Genomic DNA, 11,629 nt, shown 5'->3' with positions numbered 1-11,629 from the left:
ATATGTAACTTTTTGGGCGACCCGACCAAATTTACATAGAAATACGAATTATAGATCAGTCATTCTCGTTGAAAGCAAGTCTAATAAGCAGTAGATCTGTTCTTTGTGTACCATTTCTATGCTTCCCGTTCTTAAATTTAGTTTTGGCGTTTTTTACTTTCGGTTTTGTACACCAGCTTCGAACAGCTGAAAATCCAATATTTTTGTTAACGGAAAATATATTTCATAGCAGTTTAGATTCTCTACACTATGCTTGCTTGTTTTGTCATATAAAGTCAAATTATGCTGGGATCTGCACTATGCAGCTGTTGCAAGAGTGAATGTTTCACTGGCTGTCTACTGGTCACAAAAACAATGATTGATAGGCAGCTTAAACTTCTTTAATTAAACCATTATTGGTTTAAAATACACATATACATTAGTGAACAGTCATCCACAATAACCAACACACATATGTCTAAATGAGAGAACAACAGTGTGAATCACATCATTGCGCTATGTAGATATCAATAATATCAAATCAAATTTATTTATATAGCCCTTCTTACATCAGCTGATATCTCAAAGTGCTGATATTTGCAAATACGTGATATCCATATCGCCCGTAGCCTACACCACTTCTGTCGTCCTTACCTCCAAGCGCTTATTCAAATAGGATGCATAATCTTTGGATGCCGACAGCAGTCCTACCATTGGAAGACATACTGTAGCTTGTACTGCAGTCTACAAAAGCCTATGCCTGCTCTTTTACTGCGATCCATCAAACGCATTTGATGTGTAATCATAGTGGTCTCTGATTTGTGGTCAGACTCACTCAGAACAAATTTAAACTTGCACCTTTTTTCAATGCTGATTTGAATGTCATTATGAAAACAGAAAGGTGTCAAATATTTTTTGCGCAAACATCCTTTCTGCAAGCAATCCTAGAAGTAATCATCTAGTTTTTCTAAAGTATCTGTAATCTGATTAGAATATTTTTGCTCTTAACGCAACGGATTACAGGTACAGTTTTTTTGGTAATAATTTACATTTAAGAACCCTATCGTTGTTAATGGTGACGTTGGTGGTTGGGGTGGTACAATTCACTTAGGCTTTAGTGGTGAAATTCAGTCTCCCTAATCAGCTATGGATATTACAGTTTATACAAAATACAAAATAGCCTAACCAAAATACATCCATGCATATCTTCATACTTGCTTTCTGCCTATTTAGAAGAGGTAGCACTAACCATATTCCTGTTCTGTAATCTCACTAAAGCTGTGAGAGGAAGTTTGCTAGAGTTTGTGCATGATCTATTTTCTTGTTAGTTATCGATTACAACCAACAAACAAGATATTTGCAAATGTCAACATTCAATCATTCTATTCTAGAACTGCATGGTACCTCATGGGAATGGTTTTATGGAGCCATGATTGCATGGAACTCCCTTCCATTTCATATAGGACAAGTGAACAGAAAACCTGGTTTCAAAAAACAAATAAACAGCACAACGCCTCTCCCCCATGTGACCTAATTTTTGTGTGTATGCACAGCAAATTAGATCAGAATTTTTATATGCACAATGTTAAATTGAACACTTTCTTAGTAATTATATGTGACCCACCGAAACAGTGTTAAACTAATACTTTACAAAGTGTTGATAAACTAACACTCCAAGAGTGTTGGGTCCTTAACACCATGGGTGTTGCAAATTCTGACTTAAATTAACACCTTATTAGACCTGATCCTGTTATACTTTCTCTGTGTTAAGGAATGAACACGTGGTGTTATAGTAACTCATTTTGGGATGTTGTTTTAACACCGTAGGGTGTAAATCATTATTTGAATATTTATTTCCCAGGGTGCCTTTCAAGATAATTTTAGAGGTACCAGTACACCCATACTGTGTTTGCTGGTGACAGAAACATGGTTGTTGTATTCGATGGTTTTCAGTCCTGTAGCCTTCACCAAATGAGTGCCTAAGTGAATATTTTTTTATTATTTATGACAATGACATAACAATACCATACATCGACAGCCTAGTTTTACCCTAAAAGTGATCTGAAACTCCTGGTTTGCAGGCCACATCATCAAGTCATATTGGGCTGGCTTGCAAAGTGTTATATCATTCCTATTGGCATTAGGATATTCAAGAATTTGAGCTTTTAATCATCTGCAATATGAAGTAAAAAATGACTGCGAAGGTAGTGAATATTGATAAGTGAGACTACCTAAAAGCCTTCTAAATTTGCACAACCATCTCAATTACGGGTGAAATAAGTTCAATCACTTACAGATTGGATTAGTTTAGAAAAAGTTATGTTATTTCTCTTTCTGTATAAGACCAATTAATCAATCAATGTGCAGAAATATAGATATTAAAACAAATTCCTCTAGAAAGCAACTTCAACAAAGATTGCTGGGAAACATGATAATGTATCCCATGTATTTTTTCAATCGGCGAGAGTTAACGGAAATTAACTCAACACAGTCGATTAAATACACCACCACCTGGTTAACATTTAATTTATTCACCCCTGGTGGCTTCACTTTCAGTCCCACTGGTTTTAGTCCCATTAGAATCAACACTCAGATGTAACATTCAGATAGATATACAGTAACACTCAGATACAACACTTTTTACTTCAACAATGAGATTTTCACACCCAGCAAATTTGCTGTGTGTACTGACAGATGCACGCATGCACTCTGTTTTATATATTTATTTTGTTTGTATTTAGTTAATAGGTCTGTAATGTCTATGTTCATGTTTTAAATGTATGTAAAGTATAAAGTATTTTTGTTTGTAATGTATTTTTTGTTGTGTGTCGGACCCCAGGAAGACTAGCTGTCGTCATTGACAGGGGATTCTAATAAAAATCATAAATCATATTCTAAATGTCTTAGAAATATTTTATTCCTAAACTAGGTTTCAAACCATCACATCCCTCATGTTTGACTTTCAAATCATTTACCTTCTCAATCGGCCTCATATTCATGGTCAGGCTTGGAAACAGGCTTTGTGTTCTCACAAAATCAATATTCACTAACAAATAGCATCATGCCACCTGGGAGTGGTGTTGTGATGTACATCTCGTACCCATGCAAATCCAGTAACTCTAGATCAATGGAGGTTATTGTATTTTTTCTAGGCGGTGCTTTGTACGTATCAACTACAGCCTTCAGAGTGTGTTTGTGTGTGTTTGTTTGTTGTGTGATGCAAAGTTGAAGCTTTACCTGCCACTGAACAATTCCCTGAAACCACCACCCTGGGTGCAGAAGTAGAATAAGAGTTGAAAGAAAGTAACACCTTGCAATTTCAGAGGCTCATAAACAGACGCTGGCATGGAGGGAGTCTATTCAGACACAAATGAGCCACAACTTTGGGAATAGATTAGTAAACATGATATTTCCATTTAATTAACAACTTTTTCCTCCACAGTTTTTATGAATGTAAAAAATCACTACAGCTGTGATGGAAACAGGAGGTTTTGTGGTATAATTTAATAAATGCAAACAGATAATTTGCTCATTTGACATGGTGGGGTGGCAGGTAGCCTAGTGGTTAGAGCGTTGGACTAGTCACAGAAAGGTTGCAAGATCAAAACCCTGGCTGAAAAGGTGGTTAACCCACTGTTCCTAGGTCGTCATTGAAAATAAGAATTTGTTCTTAACTGACTTGCCTAGTTGAATAAAGGTACAATTAAAAGTGGTGTGATCTTTTTGTGTCTGTAAAATATATAATGCGAGAATTGGCGGTGGAAATGCTTTTATGCGCAAATATTTCTACAACAACCATCATATTGCAGTAAACTGGGAGTCACGGGATGACATGGTGTGTGGTCCTCCCACTACAACTCCGGAAACCATGCAGTTTATTAGGTTACAGATGAAATAACTTCACAGGGTGGTGAAAGTGCACGGTGATCTTGATGGTCCTATCCAATAAATATCAAGGATCTTATTCTGGTGACATGATGATCAATATTTGACAAATCAAAATATTCTCGCTCTTATCCATAATAATCTCATAATGTACTGTAGACTAGCCAACCCGCACAGCCTACCCTCACTGTATCTGTGAGCTGTTAGCTAGAGAGCACGTGTCAAGACCAGAGTAGGCAAATTTGATATTTAACGTAACAGTTTTTTTGTGACAAAACTATCAGAAGAGTTGAAAATGCCATGGAAACACCTTGAACTTTCAATTTTTATTAGGTACATGAAAACTTAAGTGGAAAAGTATATTTGGTGTGCATTACGTCATCACACATTGATTTTGATCGGCAACAGGTCAGTTTGGTGGAAAAACCACAGGAGGGAAAATGGGCATATTTTCTTTATGCGGATTTTTGAATATTTGCATGAAAATCTGTTGCCAGTTGGATGGAAACCTAGCTAATGACACTTTTAATGTACTGTATTTTTTACCACGAGGATAGTATAGTAACACAATGTTGACAAACTATAAGATATTACAGTAGTAAGTCATGCAAGGGTGAAGTGAAAATAAACTAATGTTTATCACATTATAAACTGTTACTGAAAGCCTACACTTGAAATGACTCACGTTACAGTAGCAATACAAGGATGAGGTGAAAAATGTCATTTTCTATCAATTTTCACAAAAAAAAAAAACGTCATCTAAGCATTTCACTGTTGTATTCGGCGCTTGTGACAAATAAAATTTGATTTAATTAGATTTATTTGGGGCTGAGTCACCCAACGCACCATTGAGAGACACCCCTGTTTACTCAAGTGAGAAGTCTGCTCCTTCCTTAAGGAGTGCTGCGCCTAGCAGCGGCTAACACATACTACGAGGCATAATACACATCTTGCCTAATTCTCACAACTGTCAGTTCACTACAAGGGGCGGTAGAGGAAGAAGAAACAAAAGTGAGGAAGTAACAAAATGGCATGGCTAGTTTGTTTCATAATGTAAGCAGCATCACAACACAGGATGGGAAAGACATGGCCCTCCATCTTGTAGCATTAAAACATAGACCATTTGGGAAGACCATGTGTGTGTTTTCTTGTTATTTGTGACAAACTTCTACCTTCCAGCATCAGTTACAGAGCAGTGTTTGTTTGAGTGCTATAGACTGCAGGACGCTTGTATTTTTGGGAAGCATGGCTACTATTTAATCACAAAGCATCAAGTAATGCTGCCATCTTTTCAGCAGACAGTCAATATGTGTGTTTGTGTTGTTGTTTGTTTGTGTTGGAAGGATACCACAAAATACCTCCTCAACAGTACTTGGAGCACATTAACCAATGTAGCTCTTTGTGAAACCGATACCTTTTAAATGGTACTGTCCATGGTTCTGAATGTTAACCATAGCATTGAGAGACAATTAGAACACTCATGTTTCTATAGGGTAACCACACAACTAAATAATGTAGCAGTATTGGGTAATACACTACACTGGACAGAATAGTGGAGCAATATGGGGTAACACACCACCATGGACAGAATAGTGGAGCAAAATGGGATAATACACCACACTGGACAGAATAATGGAGCAATATGGGATAATACACCACACTGGACAGAATAATGGAGCAAAATGGGATAATACACCAATAAAACAATCAATCAATTAATACAAATGTATTTATAAAGCCCTTTTTACATCAGCAGTTGTAACAAATTGCTTATACAGAAACCCAGCCTCAAACCCAAAGAGCAAGCAATGCAGATGTAGAAGCACAATGGCTAGAAAAAACTCCTGAGAAAGGCTGGAACCTAGAAAGAAACCTAGAGAGGAACCAGACTCTGAGGGGTGGCCTCTATTGGCTGTGCCTGGTGGAGACTATAGGAGTACATGGCCATTAAGGACAGATCGTTCTTCAAAATGTTTAAACATTCATAGATGACCAGCAGGGTCAAATCATAATCACAGTCGTTATAGAGGGTGCAACAGGTCAGATCCTCAGAAGTAAATGTCAGTTGGCTTTTCATAGCTGAGTATTCAGAGTTCGAGAGAGCAGGTGCAGTATAGAGAGAGGGGGAGAAAGTGAGAGAGAGGGAGGATCGAAACAACATGTCTGGAACAAGGTAGCACGATCGGTGAACAGGTCAGGGTCCATAGCCGCAAGCAGAACAGCAGAAACTGGATCAGCAGCATGACAAGGTAGACTGGGGACGGTGTAACAATCAGCTTGGATCTCAAACCATGCTTCAATTTAAAGTTCAAAGAAATACTGTGTTCCTATGAGAGTGACTGAAGAAAGACAGACCAAATATATCAAGTGAGCTAAAGCATATATTGTCATATCCTAAAACCCATTTCAAATAAATGTAGACACAATATCAATTTCAGAATGCCCTTATAGAATCCCAACAAAAAAATGCAATAAAGTCACAAAAAAATACATTCAACAGGATAATCTCACCGGATGGTTGAGGAAGAGGGAAATCCGGCCCAGTGGAGATTTCCTCACATCAGCTCAATGTTCATGGCATCCTCCAAAACTGTCATGTGTGCTCTCTCTCCGGCCTCTAGGTCACCAGGCTGCTCATTATGGCGCACACCTGTAACCATCGTTACGCTCACCTACGCGTCGTCAGACTCACCTGGACTCCATCACTTCCTTGATTACCTGCCCTTTCTATGTCACTCCCTTTGGTTTCTTCCCCAGGCATCATTGTTTCTGTTTCTGTTTCATGTCTGCATTGTTCGAGATTTTGTTTTCTATTATGTTTCATTTATTTATCAAATGATTCACTCCCTGAACTTGCTTCCCGACTCCCAGCGCACACGTTACAAAAACAAACAACATATGAATCCTTTGTTGATGAGGTTAACAATCCACAAGAATGAGCAACAATTATTACTTTGACTGGTTAAATCTAGCCTCTTAAAAGGTTTTCCAAACAAATAAAACCTCAGCCAGGTACTGGCAAAAACATAATATAACAGTATGACAATGAAAATACACATAAAGATTTAACCTTGCAAGATTTTTAAAACTTTAAACGATACATAATTATATGTGGAAGTGCCTATCATTTCACACTTGTGGCAGCGTCACATAGGGGACAGCCATGAGTCGTTAGGTCAGGTAGTCCTGAGGCATGGTCCTAGGGCTCAGGTACTCCGGGAGGGGAGAGAGAGAGAAAGAGAGAGAGAGATGTGAGAACTAGAAGAAGCATAACTAAGATCACATAGGATACCAGATAAGACAGGAGAAATACTCCAGATATGACAGACCCTAGCCCCCCGGCACATAGACTATTGCAGCATAGGTACTGGAGACTGAGACTGAGACGGAGACACACACACACAACACACACACACACTGTGGTTCCATCCAAAGTTACCCCCGGACAGGGCCAACCAGGCAGGATATAACCCCATCCACTTTGCCAAAGCACAGCCCCCACACCACCAAAGGGATATCAACACACCACTACCTTACTACCTTGAGACAAGGTTGAGTATAGCCCATGAAGATCTCTCCCACCACATGAGCCCGAGGACAAGAAGATCACATCAGTGACTCAACCAACTCAGGTCGAGTATAGCAATAATAGCGTGACACAACGTGATGCACTCCTCCCAGGGATGGCATAGGAGAGCGCGAGCAAGCCAGTGACTCAGCCCCTGTAAAATGATAAGAGGCAGAGAATCCTAGTGGAGAGAAGAGAGCCGGCCAGGCAGCGACAGCAAGGGTGGTTCTTCAATCCAGTGCATTGCCGTTCACCTTCACACCCCTCGCCAGACTACACTCAATCACAGGACCTATTGAAGAGATGAGTCTTCAGTAAAGACTTAAATGTTGAGAACGAGTCTGCGACTCTCACATAGATCGGCAGACCTTTCCATAAAAATGTAACTCTACAGGAGCTAATTGATTAGAAATTCTAGGAACAATAAGGAGTGTGATCTTGTGATTGTAGCGTATGTGTAGGTACGTAGGGCCGGACCACATCAGCGAGCTAGAAATGAGCAAGTCCATGTAATTCTTTGTAGGTTAGCAGTAAAACCTTGAACTTAACCCTAGCCTTAAAAGGAAGCCTGTGTAGAGAGGCTAGCACTGGAGTAATATGATAAAAATGTTTTGGGTTCTAGTCAAGATTCTAGCAGCCGTATTTAGCACTATCTGAAGTTTATTTAATACCTTATTCGGGTAGCCAAAGAGTAGAGCATTGCAGTAGTCTAATATTGAAGTGACAAAAGCATGGATTAGCTTTTTTGTATAATGTTTGGACAAAATGCTTTAGATTTTTGCAATGTTACAAAGATGGAAAAAGACTGCTCTTGAAAAATGTTTGATATGTTCATCAAAAGAGAGATCAGGGTCCAGAGTAATGCCGTGGTCCTTCACAGTTTTATTCGAGATGACTGTACAACCATCGAGATGCATTGCCAGATCTGAACTCTTTGTTTCTTGGGACCAAGAATTATCATATTTTTATTATCTGAGTTTAAAAGTAAAACCTCTGTCGCCATCCACTTCCTTATGTCTGAAACACAGGCTTCCAAGGAAGGCAATTTTGCGGCTTCACCATGTTTCATCAAAATGTACAGCTGTGTGTCATCTGCGTAGCAGTGAAAGTTGACATTGTGTTTTCGACTGACATCATCAAAAGTTAGCATATATAGTGAAAACAATAGTGGTCCTAGAATGGAGCCTTGGGGAACACCAAAACTTACCATTGATTTGTTAGTGGACAAACCTTCCACAGAGACAAACTGATATCTTTCTGATAGATGAAATCTAAACCAGGCAAGAACTCCACCTAGGCCAATTACGGTATCCAATCTCTCCAAAATAATGTTGTCATCGATGGTCTAGGAACACGAGCACAGACGCGGAGCCTTGGTCTGACAACATTAAAAGGTAATTGACCACCTTCACGTGGGGTCTAAAACCAAACTGGAACATTTTGTATATGTCATTTGTCTTCAGGAAGGCAGTGAGTTGATGAGCAACAGATGGTTGAAAAATATTTGAGAGGAATGGGAGATTCAATATAGTTTTTTTAATTTTCCAGTTCAAGGTTTATTTTTTTCAGGAGAGGCTTTGTTACTGCCACTTTTAGTGAGTTTGGTACACATCTGGAGGATGTTATTACAGCCATTTTCCAGCCAAAGAGAGGAGTCACAAAAAGCAGAAATAGAGATAAAATTAATCACTAACTTTTGATGATCTTCATCAGATGGCACTCATAGGACTTCATGTTACACAATACATGTATGGTTTTTTTCGATAAAGTTCATATCCAAAAATCTCAGTTTACATTAGCGCGTTATGTTCAGTAATGTTGTGCCTTGAAAACATCCGCCGAATTTGCAGAGCGCCACATCAATTTACAGAAATACTCATCATAAACTTTGATAAAAGATACAAGTGTTATGCACAGAATTAAAGATATACTTCTCCTTAATGCAACCGCTGTGTCAGATTTTAAAAAAAATGTACGAAAGAAGCACACCATGCAATAATCTGAGTACAGCGCTCAGACACAAAAACAAGCCATACTGAGACCCGCCATGTTGTGGAGTCAGTAAAAGTCAGAAATAGCGTTATAAATATTCACTTACCTTTGATGATCTTCATCAGAATGCACTCCCAGGAATCCCAGTTCCACAATAAATGTTTGTTTTGTTCGATAAAGTCCATCATTTATGTACAAATACCTCCTTTTTGTTAACGCGTTTAGTTCACAAATCCAAAATCACGAGGTGCGGGCAAGTCCAGGCGAAAGTTCAGATGAAAAGTCCAAAAAGTTATATTACAGTTCGTGGAAACATGTCAAACAATGTATAGAATCAATCTTTAGGAGGTTTTTATCATAAATCTTCAATAATGTTTCAACCGGACAATTCCTTTGTCTTTAGAAATGCAATGGAACGCAGGTCGTTCTCACGGCCATGCGCATGACCAGCTCATGGCCTTCTGCCAGACACCTGATTGAAACAGCTCTTATTCTCTCCCCCTTCACAGTAGAAGCCTGAAACAAGGTTCTAAAGACTGTTGACATCTAGTGGAAGCCGTAGGAAGTGCAATATGACCCCATTTACACTGTATGTTAGAAAGGCAATGAGTTGAAAAACTACAAACCTCAGATTTGAGTTCTGAGTTCAGATTTGAGCCATATGAGTTCTGTTATACTCACAGACATCATTCAAACAGTTTTAGAAACTTCAGAGTGTTGTCTAGCCAGATATACTAATATTATACATATATTAGCTTCTGGGCCTGAGTAGCAGGCAGTTTACGCTTTGCACGCTTTTCATCCGAACGTGAAAATGTTGCCCCCTATCCCAAACAGGTTTAACTGATTTTTGTACTCCAACGTCCTTGGGTAGGTAGAGGGAGTCTGGAAGGGCATCTAGGAATGTTTGCGTTGTCCGAGAATTTATAGCTGGGTTTCAGCAAATGATTTGTTGCAATGGAAAATGTAATAAGAGGGTAGTCCAATATTCCAGGATTATGAGGAAAAACAATTAGCTCCACAATATCTATTCCATGAGACAAAAAAAGATCCAGGGTATTTCTGGAAATCCGTAGGTCCCGAGACATGTTGGACTAAACCCACTCAGATGATGATGGCTCCGAAAGCCTTTTAGAGTAGGTCTGTGGACTAGTGTAAATATTGAAGTCATCAAAAATGTGAATATTATCTGCCATGACTACGGGGTCCGATTGGAATTTAGGGAACTCAGTGAGAAATGCTGTATACGGCCCAGGAGGCCTGTAAACAGTAGCTATAAATAGGGATTGAGTAGGCTGCATAGATTTCATGACTAGAATCTCAAAAGATGAAAACGCAGTCTTGGACATTTGCTGTCATAAATGTTAGCAACACCTCCGCCTTTGCGGGATGATATGGTCACTAGTGTAACCAGGAGGAAATGCCTCATTTAACGTAGTAAATGAATCAGGCTTAAGCCATGTTTGTCAAGTTTAATGATCATTGATTAGTTCATTGACTATGACTGCCTTGGAAGTGAGGGGTCTAACATTAAGTAGTCCTATTTTGAGATGTGAGGTATTATCACAATCTCTTTCAATAACGACAGATATGGAGGAGGTCTTTATTCCAGTGAGATTGCTAAAGTGAACACCGCCATGTTTAGTTTTGCCCGACTTAGATCGAGCCACAGATACAGTCTCAATGGAGAAAACTGAACTGACTACATTGACTGTGGTAGAGGCAGACTCCACTAAGCTGGCAGGCTGGCCTTCACCCTATCTCATTGTGGAGCCAGAGGAGTTAGAGCCCTGTTGATAGATAAGATGAGAGCACCCCTCCAGCTAGGGTCCCAGAAAGAGGGCCAATTATCTGCAAATGCAATTTTGTGGGAGGGGAAGAAAACAGTTTTCAACCAGCGAGTCACTAACTGTGTGGGGCCAGAGACAATTAGTCGATACCGACACATCTTTCTAGCTAAGTCATACGCTGAAGCTATGTTGTGCTTGGTGACCTCTGACTGTTTCATCCTAACATCGTTGGTGCCGACGTGGATAACAATATCTCTATACTCTCTACACTCACCAGTAGCCTCAGCCAACACCATCTTCAGATTAGCCTTTACGTCAGTAGCCCTGCCCCCTGGTAAACAATGTATGATCGCTGGATGATTCTTTTTAGGTCTAATATTGCAGGTAATGGATTCGCGAGGACTGTGCAGGGGGA

This window comes from Salvelinus alpinus, chromosome 19, assembly GCF_045679555.1.
Source record: "Salvelinus alpinus chromosome 19, SLU_Salpinus.1, whole genome shotgun sequence".
Taxonomy (NCBI): domain Eukaryota; kingdom Metazoa; phylum Chordata; class Actinopteri; order Salmoniformes; family Salmonidae; genus Salvelinus; species Salvelinus alpinus.
The sequence above is the reverse complement of the archived record's forward strand: the minus strand, read 5'-3'. Positions refer to the sequence as shown.